Source organism: Manis pentadactyla, chromosome 13, assembly GCF_030020395.1.
Source record: "Manis pentadactyla isolate mManPen7 chromosome 13, mManPen7.hap1, whole genome shotgun sequence".
Classification (NCBI taxonomy): domain Eukaryota; kingdom Metazoa; phylum Chordata; class Mammalia; order Pholidota; family Manidae; genus Manis; species Manis pentadactyla.
This window is the reverse complement of record NC_080031.1, coordinates 21974923-21986079: the sequence shown is the minus strand read 5'-3', so window position 1 is coordinate 21986079 and position 11157 is coordinate 21974923. Positions and strand designations below refer to the sequence as shown.

General features: G+C 37.2%; 2 long non-coding RNA genes across 2 annotated transcripts; one reads left to right on the top strand and one right to left on the bottom strand.

The window, feature by feature from the left end:
* Nucleotides 1–1216: 1216 nt before the first annotated feature.
* Nucleotides 1217–5698, bottom strand: LOC130680489 (uncharacterized). Its single transcript, XR_008993510.1, has 3 exons — nucleotides 5630–5698; nucleotides 3642–3741; nucleotides 1217–3012 (listed from the first exon to the last, which is right to left on the bottom strand). It is a non-coding gene; the product is annotated as an uncharacterized LOC130680489 (long non-coding RNA).
* A 54-nt stretch (nucleotides 5699–5752) lies between these two features.
* Nucleotides 5753–10265, top strand: LOC130680490 (uncharacterized). The gene is made up of 3 exons (XR_008993511.1): nucleotides 5753–6223; nucleotides 7109–7200; nucleotides 9326–10265. It is a non-coding gene; the product is annotated as an uncharacterized LOC130680490 (long non-coding RNA).
* Nucleotides 10266–11157: the final 892 nt, after the last annotated feature.

Sequence of the window (11157 nt, the reverse complement as noted above, 5' to 3'; positions counted from 1 at the left end):
AATTGCACAGTGGGAATACAGGCTATTCTTTCCAGACTACCACCACACCAGGAAGAAGACGGCCATAGGCAAGAACAAATGCCACAGATCCTTTCCTCAGGGTGGTCCACCCGCTCATCCTCAGCTTCAGAAGGCCCAACACCATGGCACGTGGCCCTGGAATGAGTCCTCCTCTCATGTTTTCCTTACAAATCTGGGGTAGTGGTGGGCAGGAGTGGAGAATGGAGAACCTCAATTTAATTTACTTACATTACTTCCTTTTTCTATTAACTATTACAACTTTAGTGTTGTCCTCTTTTTCCTTCCCTCATTCCCCTCAGAAAGGATTTTCCCTAAATTCTTTACCTCAAATTCCATACAATTGCTAATCTTTTTCCTATAGTTCATGCTGTTTCCTATTAGGCTTTGGACCTATTTTTAATGTTTGCTTATGTGAATGGAAGTTTACTATTCATTTTATCTGTTTTATCCCACTAACAGGATCTCCACTTCCATTTTCTCTTTTCTAAGCTATTTCTTCAGAGTTCTCCATGTACACACATAGAATTTTGGTAATTTGAGGTCCAGAGACAGTTCTTCTCACTTGTGATAACTATTATTTACTTAGAGGTAACTTCTACTCTATGGGGTTGTCTTCCTTAGAGTGATACAGAAAGTGTGGGTTATTTATTTGGTTTCTCTGGTCTGAATGGTTTTTGAGATAATGGATAGAAAGATTGAATTTTAGGTGTTGTCACTATCATAAGGCCTTTTTCTAGGCCTCTTGAGTAAAATGTTTTATTTTTTTCATTTTATTGTTATCAATATGCAATACCAAATAATTTCTTCTGATAATTGTCTTAAGTATATCTCATACAGTAATTTACAATTAGTCTGTATCATTCCTTGATTCTTTAATGGCATGCTTTTACATTTTTAAATAGAATGCCTTATATTTTGATAAAACATTGTTTATTCATACTTTGATTTCCTAGTGTTCAAGGAATGTTATTTACATTTTCATCATTTTGTTGAACTCATTGTGCTTTACTCATTGGTTAAAATATAGTCAATTTTTATAACTGCTTATGTGTGATAGAAAAAAATTCCATTCCCTTATCAGGGTCTATGATTTATTTGTGATCATACAGTTTGGGATTCTTGGGGAGGAAGATTTTTTCCTCTACCTTTCAAGGTTCTTCTAGCTGGTCTAAGAATCAAATTAACATGAGACAGATTAACAAGAGAAAAAAAACTGAAGTTTAATTATATGCACACAGAGGCCCAATAATGAAATTGAAACATAAAGAAATGACAAAGAAGGCAATTTTTACATTTTAGACAAAGAGACAATAAATCTGTGAGGAATTGACAGGGTAAAGAACAGTAATATTCAGGAGCTTCAATAGGGAATTCTAAACATAACTTGGGCTGGAGTAGTACTAAAAGTAACAAGACTAGAGTGAAAATGAACACTATCACTTTTTTCCATAAAAATTGCACTTGCCAAATCTTTCAGCAGGATTAATTTTCCCACTGGGGAAGATAAACGTACCTAAATATGACTAAAATCACCAACCAACAAAAAAAGAAAACCCCACAAACATGCCTTTCAGTACATGCTAAAATGTCACCCCTGCTATGTTTGAGAGCTTGTAATGGTGAACAGCATAACAAATTATCTTTCAAATTTACATGGTCAAAAGGGCGCTTAAATATGAAAACACAGTTGACCTTCGAACAACATGGGCATTAGAGGTGCCAATCCCTCACATGGTCAAAAATCTGTGTAACTTTTGACTCCCCAAAAACGAATAGCTTACTGTTGATGAGAAACCTTACAAGTAATATAAACAGTTGATTAACACATACTTTGTATGTTATGTGTACTATATACTGTATTCTTACAATAAAGTTAGAGGAAAGAAAATGTTTTTTCAAATTGTCACGAATGTCCAAAAAACTGTCCAATACATTTACTGAAAAAATCCACAAAAAAACATAAAACTCCATTGAAGTGGACCCATGTAGTTCAGACCTGTGCTGCTTAAGGGTCAACTGTATTTCTAGAATCAGAAAAGGAAAACTTCACACTGACACACAGTACACATACACAGTGTATAACCCTGAGGATTAAATCATTTTATGTAGCTCAAAACTACTTTAAGTAGGAAGTAAGGATAATGAAAGTACAAAAAAGGGTGCTAAATTCTCATAATAATTTCAAATGAACAATCTAATTAAATTTCACTTAAAATTGGGTTCCCTTTAATTACAGTGTTAAGTATTTAATTCAATCTGTCAACCTTAGAATTAATTTTGATATATGTACTTAGATGTTTCGCATGAAACGCCATTCAGATTTTTCCACTATATGTAGAAAACTGCAAATTAATTATAGAGTCCCACTGAAATTTTAATGTTAATTGAAACACTAATCCTAAAAACCCTTCCACAAAGATCACTTCCTTCCCTAAGCACAGAGGGAGCCATTAAGCAGCCTGCACATCTGGAAGGGACACCTTTGGTATCTAATGTGCAAAGACCCCTGGATTCAACTCTAAGGGATGCTGTTGATAGAAAGCCCAGTATGAAGAATGCCCCCTGGAGGCATGTAACATAGTAGTCAATCTCCAGGGCTTAATACGGGGAATTATTTTTTAGGAAAGCATATGTACCCTTTAAGAGCTTACTTTCCTATTTGGCTCTCCAGAGATCAAACTTGTTACTGAAGTTGGATCAACCACACAATAATACTTTTTGTTTTAAAATCAGCTATAAAGTTTAGCATTGAAGACAGGACCACATGTGAATAGCAGTAAGTAAAAATACACACACATCACTTCTTAAAGCCAAAAGAATAAAAGTATTTCAGGAAGCATGATAAATAAAATTAAAATGGTAAAAAAAAAAGAAGAAGATGAATGGAGGAAACGAAACACACGTCTGTTAGAGGGTCATCCGCATCGAGGTTGGCGGCCGGGATCTGGTCTAATCGAGGCTTCTTGGACACTGAAGAGGAGGTTGTATGCTCTGGGAAAACACAAACATTATTCAGCTCACTGAAACAAATACTGCATTTCTTCTAACATTTTAGGGACTTGTGGCCACCAAGAGCTTAGATTACAAGCACTGTGATAGCAGAGACCACAACCAGATGCCTGGCAAACAAGCCTCTGGCAACTGTTTGCTGAGTGAATTAAAGTACTGATTTTAATATGGGAACTGCAGTCTCCATCAGGAAATTTAGGAAATAGTTTACATATCCTGGAAAAATAGAAAAGATTCTATAACCGATGCCCACCAAGGACTAGTGACAAAATCAGGAGAAACCTCACAGACAGAAACCATGGGGCTTCAAAAAGTAAACAGTCAAAACTTGATCTGAATTGAAACAATGGCTGCTAAATATCCCCAGATCATCCTTTTCCTTCTAAAAGAGAAGCATAAAAGGACATAACTGGAATCAACCTCATCATCATCTCTAATCTAATCATTTAAGAAAGTGTTACCAGTATTTTAAGGCAAATAACATCTTAAGTTGTTTACATCAGTATTTTAAAGCAAACGAACAAAAACTTCAATCTGTTCCAAATAGCAAATGAAACAAAAACTACTGGCTTTGTGATTTTACAAGTCCAGTGTCTGGGGTATGTTAGTACCTCGAGTTGGACGATCTCTATTTTTTTCTCTTGCAGCAGCTCTCTCTTTCTCCTCTAGCTCCCTCCTGAAGTCAAGGTTCTAAACCTCTTCAGGGGCATCCTGAGTGGTTTGTTTAACGTGGAAACAAACCAGGGCAAAAATGTTACTAAAAAAAGCACATGGCTGGAGGGATTAAACAATTCCCAGACAAGCAAAAGTTGAGGGAATTTGCCTCCCAAAAACCACCTCTACAGGGTATTTTAGAGGGACTGCTCTAGATGGGAGCACTCCTAAGGCTAAATAGATGTCACCAGAGAAAATAAAATCACAGCAAAGAAAGCAGACCAACCAAATACTAACTAAAGGCAAAAAATAAAATCAACTACCCACAAAAGCAGTTAAAGGAAACACAAAAGAGCACAGAATAAAACAACCAACATATAAAGAATAGAGGAGGAGGAATAAGAAGGGAGAGAAATAAAGAATCACCAGACAGTGTTTATAATAGCTCAATAAGCGAGTTAAGTTAGACAGTAAGATACTAAAGAAGCTAACCATGAACCTTTGGTAACCACGAATCTAAAGCCTGCAATGGCAATAAGTACATATCTTTCAATAATCACCCTAAATGTAAATGGACTGAATGCACCAATCAAAAGACACAGAAGTCACTGAATGGATAAAAAAACAAGACCCATCTATATGCTGCTTACAAGAAACTCACCTCAAACCCAAAGACATGCACAGACTCAGTCAAGGGATGGAAAAAGATATTTCATGCAAACAAGAGGGAGAAAAAAGCAGGTGTTGCAGTACTAATATCAGACAAAATAGACTTCAAAACAAACAAGGTAACGAGATAAAGAAGGACATTATATAATGATAAAGGGGTTAGTCCAACAAGAGGATATAACCATTATAAATATATATACACCCAACACAGAAGCACCAGCATATGTGAAACAAATACTAACAGAACTAAAGGAGGAAATAGAATGCAATGCATTCATTTTAGGAGACTTCAACACGCCACTCACTCCCCCACCAGACAGAAAATAAGTAAGGACACAGAGGCACTGAACAAACAACACACTAGAACAGATGGACCTAGTAGACATCTATAGAACTCTACATCCATACACATTCTTCTCAAGTACACATGGAACATTCTCCAGAATAAACTACATACTAGGCCACAAAAAGAGCCTCAGTAAATTCCAAAAGATTGAAATTCTACCAAACAACTTTTCAGACCACAAAGGTATAAAACTACAACGAAATTGTACAAAGAAAGCAAAAAGGCCCACAAACACATGGAGGCTTAACAACATGCTCCAAAATACTCAATGGATCAACGACCAAATTAAAATAGAGATCAAGCAATATATAGAAACAAGTGACAACAACACAAAGCCCCAACTTCTGTGGGACGCAGCGAAAGCAGTCTTAAGAGGAAAGTACATAGCAATCCAGGCATATTTAAAGAAGGAAGAACTTATAATTTAGTTAATGTCCAAAAGCCAGGAACCTCACCCTAAATGATTCTGATAACCAAAAGTGTTCATGGTACTTCCGGGTTTGAGCAGCAGCCAAAAGTGTACCGCCCAGCAGATACGGCTCCCCAAACCCGTCAAATGTAAAAGCAAGTGTGTGGGGAAGCTGGGGGAACTGGTTTACTTCTCCACATTTTCAGAAGAGGAAAGGGGATGTATCTAGAGAGGGACAAACAGGGTTTTCTGCTCCGGGGACACCACTGCCTCCCACGTCCCCCCCACCGGTGAACAACCATCACTCCCGCCTCGGGCAGGGAGCCTTCGGGCTGTCCCCGGGAGTCGCCGACTCCTCCACCAGGCCCGACCCGCGGTGGAGCGAGGCCGGTGAACCCTGCTTAGCCGCCACCGTTGCATTCCCGCGGCGCGGCGCGACTCCGCCGCTGCCCGCAGCTCCTGAGCACCCTTTCCGCCCCACATGGACAAGAAAGACAATTCGCCGGCCTCCTGCCGCTCACGTTGGAAGAGGTCCCAACGCAGCGACCTCTGCAGCTCACACAGACACGAAGACCACTCGCGACTCCCAGAAACCCCTGCGCCAAAGCCCAAGACCCGGAAGCAACCCGGGCTCTTCGGACGCACGTCATAGTCGGATGCACGTCATAGTCGGAGGCACGTCATAGTCGGAGACAGCCACCAATCCGCGGAAGCTAAGGTGTACGTTGGCATGACGACGGGGTGGGGCCGAACCTAGGCGTTCGAGTGGGCGGCCCTTTGAAACCAGTGCTTCAGAGTGGACTCTAAGCGCGGTGTTGTACCTTGGAGGTCTCTTCCGTCTTTTCCTTCCCCGACTCCCTGCTAGACTTTCGTGGACAGAAAGCTCCGGGTAGCCGACTCCACATCTCTGGCTACCGACAGAGCGTCCACATCCCCGCCTAGCGACAGAGAGCGTAGAAAAGGACTGCGCCCAGCTGAACCACCGGCTCCTGCTTCGTTTCTGCTGAGCTAGACCCAGCGAGCCTAGAGAGTTGGGCTGAATAACTAGTATTTTCATTTAATTGGATTTGAAGAAAGAACAAATATATACGGGGGCAACCACGATCTTTATAAAGGTACCATTCCTGCAAAAATATTAGTCTTCAAAGCAGAGGTTGTATTTGTATTGTTGGTTAAAAGTTGTATTTTTAAAGAAGCCTAAGTTCTAGTGGGAGAGGAGGTGTTCCTGCTTCCACTTTTGTCCTAAAGTCAATATAGCAGTGAGACTGGTCTTTAAAGGTTATGAATCAGGTGATGTTGCTTCTCTGCATAAAAATCTACTGATTTTAGAATAAAAAAATCAAATTCCTTAATGTGACCCGAGGCCCCATGGGCTCTTGTTCCTGACTATCTCTGACTTCACTTCCAATCGATCACTCTCACCTACTAAGCCCCAGCTACAGCCAGCTGGGCATTTCTGCTTCACAAACAGGGAAAGATTCCACCGTGCTGTCTTTGCTCTGCTGCCTGTGTCCCACGATAACAGATCACCATCCTTCAGGTCTCAGCTCAGATGTCACCTCCATGAGTTTTTCCCTCGTATCTACATCTTCACCTCCAACACAAAAATACCGTCGCATCACCCTTTATTATTTTTTCATAGTACTAAACAATCCTGAACTTTACTCTGTTCATTGTTTACTGCCATTTTTCTTGTCTGAGAGGAAGCATAGCAAAGTCATTAAGAGAAAGAGCTCTACAGCCTTGACTCTCTTGGTTTGAAATTCCAGCTCTGCCCTCTGCTAGCTCTGTGACCTTAGGCAGGCTATTTTCCTTTTCTGTGCCTCAGTTTCATCAGGTACAGAATGAAGATAATTCTAGTCTCTACCTTACAATGCTGTAAGATTTAAATGAATAGTTGTAAAGTGCTTAAAACTGTCTCAACAAACAATACTTGCTAAATGTTAGCTGTTGTTATTATTAATATTATTTTATTATTATTGTCTATCTTCCTGTATTAGAACATAAGTTCCAGGAAAACAGGAACCTTGTGTCTTGTTCACGTGTGTATCCTCCGCAGATAGAACAGTGCGTGGCACATAATAGGTGCTGAGTAAGTATTTGTTGAATGAATCAATGACTGATGCACTATGAAGTGGAGAAATGAAGTAATAATGACAAGGTGCTGACACCATTCCAGAAAATACCCTTGGTTTTTGTTCCAGTGGCCTTCATCAGGTCTGAATTAATGACCCTGATTCATTTAACATCTAGCCCACCATCTAATCTTTTGATAACCAACCATGATTAAATAACCACTCCTGTAATTTCATTAATAGCAACATCTAATCAGTCGATGAAATTTAAAGCTTTGACTTTATGGTCTGAAAGTATTAATAAGAAATAAGAAAATTAAAGTGTTAATAAGTATTAAGTAAAAAGTTTATGTAACTGATTTTAAAGTACTAATAAGAAAACTACAAAGCTTTTGGCTTAAATGTTTTGAAAGTATTAGAAAAAGAAACTAAAACTAAGTTTATTAAAAACTTAAAATTCATCCTATCAGCTGCCTTTGCTGGCAAAAATCTTATATAACCTCCCAAGAATTCTCATTTTAAACCCATTAATACAAAAATGTATTTGAGCCCTTACTTCTCCTGCTAATCCTCTTATACTCTTAATTTTTTATTCCCACTCTGCAATAATATGATTTCCCACATTCCCCATTGCTCAAGTCTACACCCCTCTTCCAACCACTTTTCCCTCCTGACCCTCTTTCCCAGGAATCAATGATGCTCTGACTTCTCTGGGTAAAGAGGCTCTTAAACAAGGCCTGCTTATCTCCCCCCAGGCAGATCTACCAGCTTCCCTTGACTGCCCATACCCCCAGTTTCCCACGTGTGGTGACCCCAAACCCTCTGTTCTCTGGATCCCAAGTTCTCTGGCTTCCTTAGTAACTGGCACCCTGCTGTATTTCCTATCTTTCATTATCTGTGAATCCATCCCTTTCACATCATTCTTACCAGCTTTTGGATATGGTGTAGTATATCTTAGCCTAAAAAAATGCTCCTTCAAAAAGAAAAAGAAGAAAAAAAAATTTAGCCTAAACATGCCTACAATGTAAGCTTCACAAAAGAGAATGAATAAATCATTAGGCAACTGTCAAAAAAAATGCTCTTCATTTTAATATGACAATGTTACTATTTTAATCAATGTAAAAAGGATGTTTTATATAATAGCTGTGATTACAAAACTGATTATTCTTATGGCAGGATGTAGGAATTCCAGCTTCAATGCTTATACAAACACTATATCCAGTTGAATTAAACATCCAAAAGAAGAAAAACTATAGAAATTTAAAAAGGAAATTTAATAGACTATTTGTACAACCTAGGGTTTGTAAAGACCTTTTGATCAAGGCAGGACACCTGAGAGCTATAAGAGAAGTAACTTAAAAATTTTATCTATATAAAAATTTAATTTTATGGCAGAAGATGCCCCAAATTAAGTCCAAAGATAAATATTCAATTAGCAGGTAAATTCTGTTATGCCTATAACATATAAAACTATTACTAGTAGTACTATTACTAATAGTAATACACATAACAGATACAACCCAGTGAAAAAATAGGCAAACAATATAAAGAAGCCATCCAGAAACAGCAATTCCAAATAGACGACAAACATAAAAGACACTCAACTTCCCTATTACGAAAATGAAAGTAAACTAACAATGAATTACCACATTACAGCATCAAACTGGCAATGATTCTTTTAATTAATAATATTATTGAATGGGATTGGGAGAAAAGGGGATAGAGTCAGTGGGGATGCATTGGCTCCCCATTCCCCCTTACAGTAAAAGTCAAAGGACTCATACTAACCTACAAGACTCTCCCCTACCTAGTTGACCTCCTGTGTTGCTTGTGCCTCTCTTGGTGTTGTCTGAACATAGCCCCTGTCTTAGGGCCTTTGCACTAGCCATTTCCTCAGCCAAGAATACTCTTACCTGCCTTACTCAAGTCTTTGTTCAAATCAGGTCAACCAACCGTGACAGCCCTATTTAAAGTTTCAGCCATCCTCTACCTTGGTCCCCACCCTCCTGCATTCCTTATCTCCCTTAACCTGTTCTACTTTTCTTTTTTGTGTAGCATATATCATCCATGATCCTGTATAGTATGATCCTTATTCAATCCTATATAAATTTGTTTGATTATTTCTTTCTCTGTCCCATACAGAATATAAATTCTACAAATGCAAGAATCTTTGTATTGCCCAGTGATGTAAGCCAAGCATCTGAGACAGAGCCTGGCACTAATAGGTGCCCATAACAATTTTCAAATGAGTGAATGAATGAATGAGTTTTAACAGGAAAAAGTCACATTTTTATGTAAAAAGTTATTGTCTTAATCTCTTTTATATTTTAAAGGAAAAAAATAACATTCTGCTACTCTGAAATTCAGATTTGCAGTGAAGATATGCCAAGACACAGAAAGATGATTTCTCTTCAGGAAAGAATCTCTAAATGAAAATCATGTGATTATTAGGCTCTATACATACCATCAAAATTCTAATTCAGTCAGCCCCACCCTGAATCCAGTCACAACTCTTATTTAATCTACTTCCCTCCTCTTCTAATTGAATCACTTTCTCCAATTCTAGTAAACCCTTTCATTACAAAGTTACCAGCCCACAAAATGTGACAATTTTGCTTGAGGCTTTTAGTAAGAAAATGGAAGAAAAAAACTCAATGCTCACAAGTTAGAAATTACACTTAAAGAAGTATAAATGATAGCATCTGTTCTATTTTTAACCTAAAAATGATTAATTTTCTAATTTAAAAAGCTGGTGCTTTAATCTATTTTGATAAGTGGAAAGGATAGAAAAAGAAAGTAGCTTGCCTTCTCCCAACAAATCCTGATGTTAATTGAAGATACTTTGAGACCCAGAGAGATGATTTCCTGGAAACAGCCTCAAAATGAAATTTGCTGATGGTCCAGGCTAGATTACTAGATAATATTATAATTTAACCACCTCTTACCCAATCCAAGCACATAGCTACCTATCACTTGCTGGCCACACCATTATTACTAAGATAATTAAAAGCAAGCATATTAAAAAAACAGTTAAAATGAAAGAACTAAAATATAGAAAATAAACAGATAGAAAAAGACATACCAGACAAATACTAAAAAACAACAAAAAACTTTGTGTAGCAAATTAATTATCAAAAGTATTCTTTGAGTAGCATTAACAAGGACATTTGTGGGGCATCTTATTGCATTCCAAAGAAAAATCTAGGAAAACATTAAATCATGAACATGTATGTAACTAATTGCATGGTCTGGAAAAATTTGAAGCAAATTAAATGGTAAAACTGACAAATCTATAATGGTGGGAATTTTTTTTTAATGTCAGTCTCTGCTATATTAAACAAATTAGCAACATTGATGCAATGTGTGCATAGATACGTATGCTTACTGTATTTATATTTGCATATATATTTATATGTTGCATTTATATATGTATATAAAATCCTTCAACCAAAAGAAATATACATTGTTTCAAAAAATGTTGGACATTCATAAAATTAACTGTAAAGCCCCCAAATAAATTTCAATAAATGCCTATGTACTCATTTTTAAATGATAGTCTTTTCTAATTTTTGAACTTTATATAAATATTCAAAATATTTATGTAAATGAATCATGTAAAATGTTCAAAATGTTTATGTAAATGAATCATGTAAAATGTTCAAAATGTTTATGTAAATGAATCATATGCTTTCTTTTATGTTTTGCTTTTATATATCTATTATATACTATATAGAATTTACTTGGGTAAAAATACACAATATACTGGGCTGTTTATACTCTGCACCCTGTTTCCCAACCCCAAGCTACCCCCATGAGGACATCTGGGCCCAACAGCTTGGGAGGAAGAACAATTATTTATTATTTTAAAAAATTATTTCCAGTTTATTCCATAGTTTTTACTTTTTTCAATAATGTCAATTAAAGTATTTTAAAATTATTTAGCTTCCTTTTAATATCATGTATTTTCCTAAAAT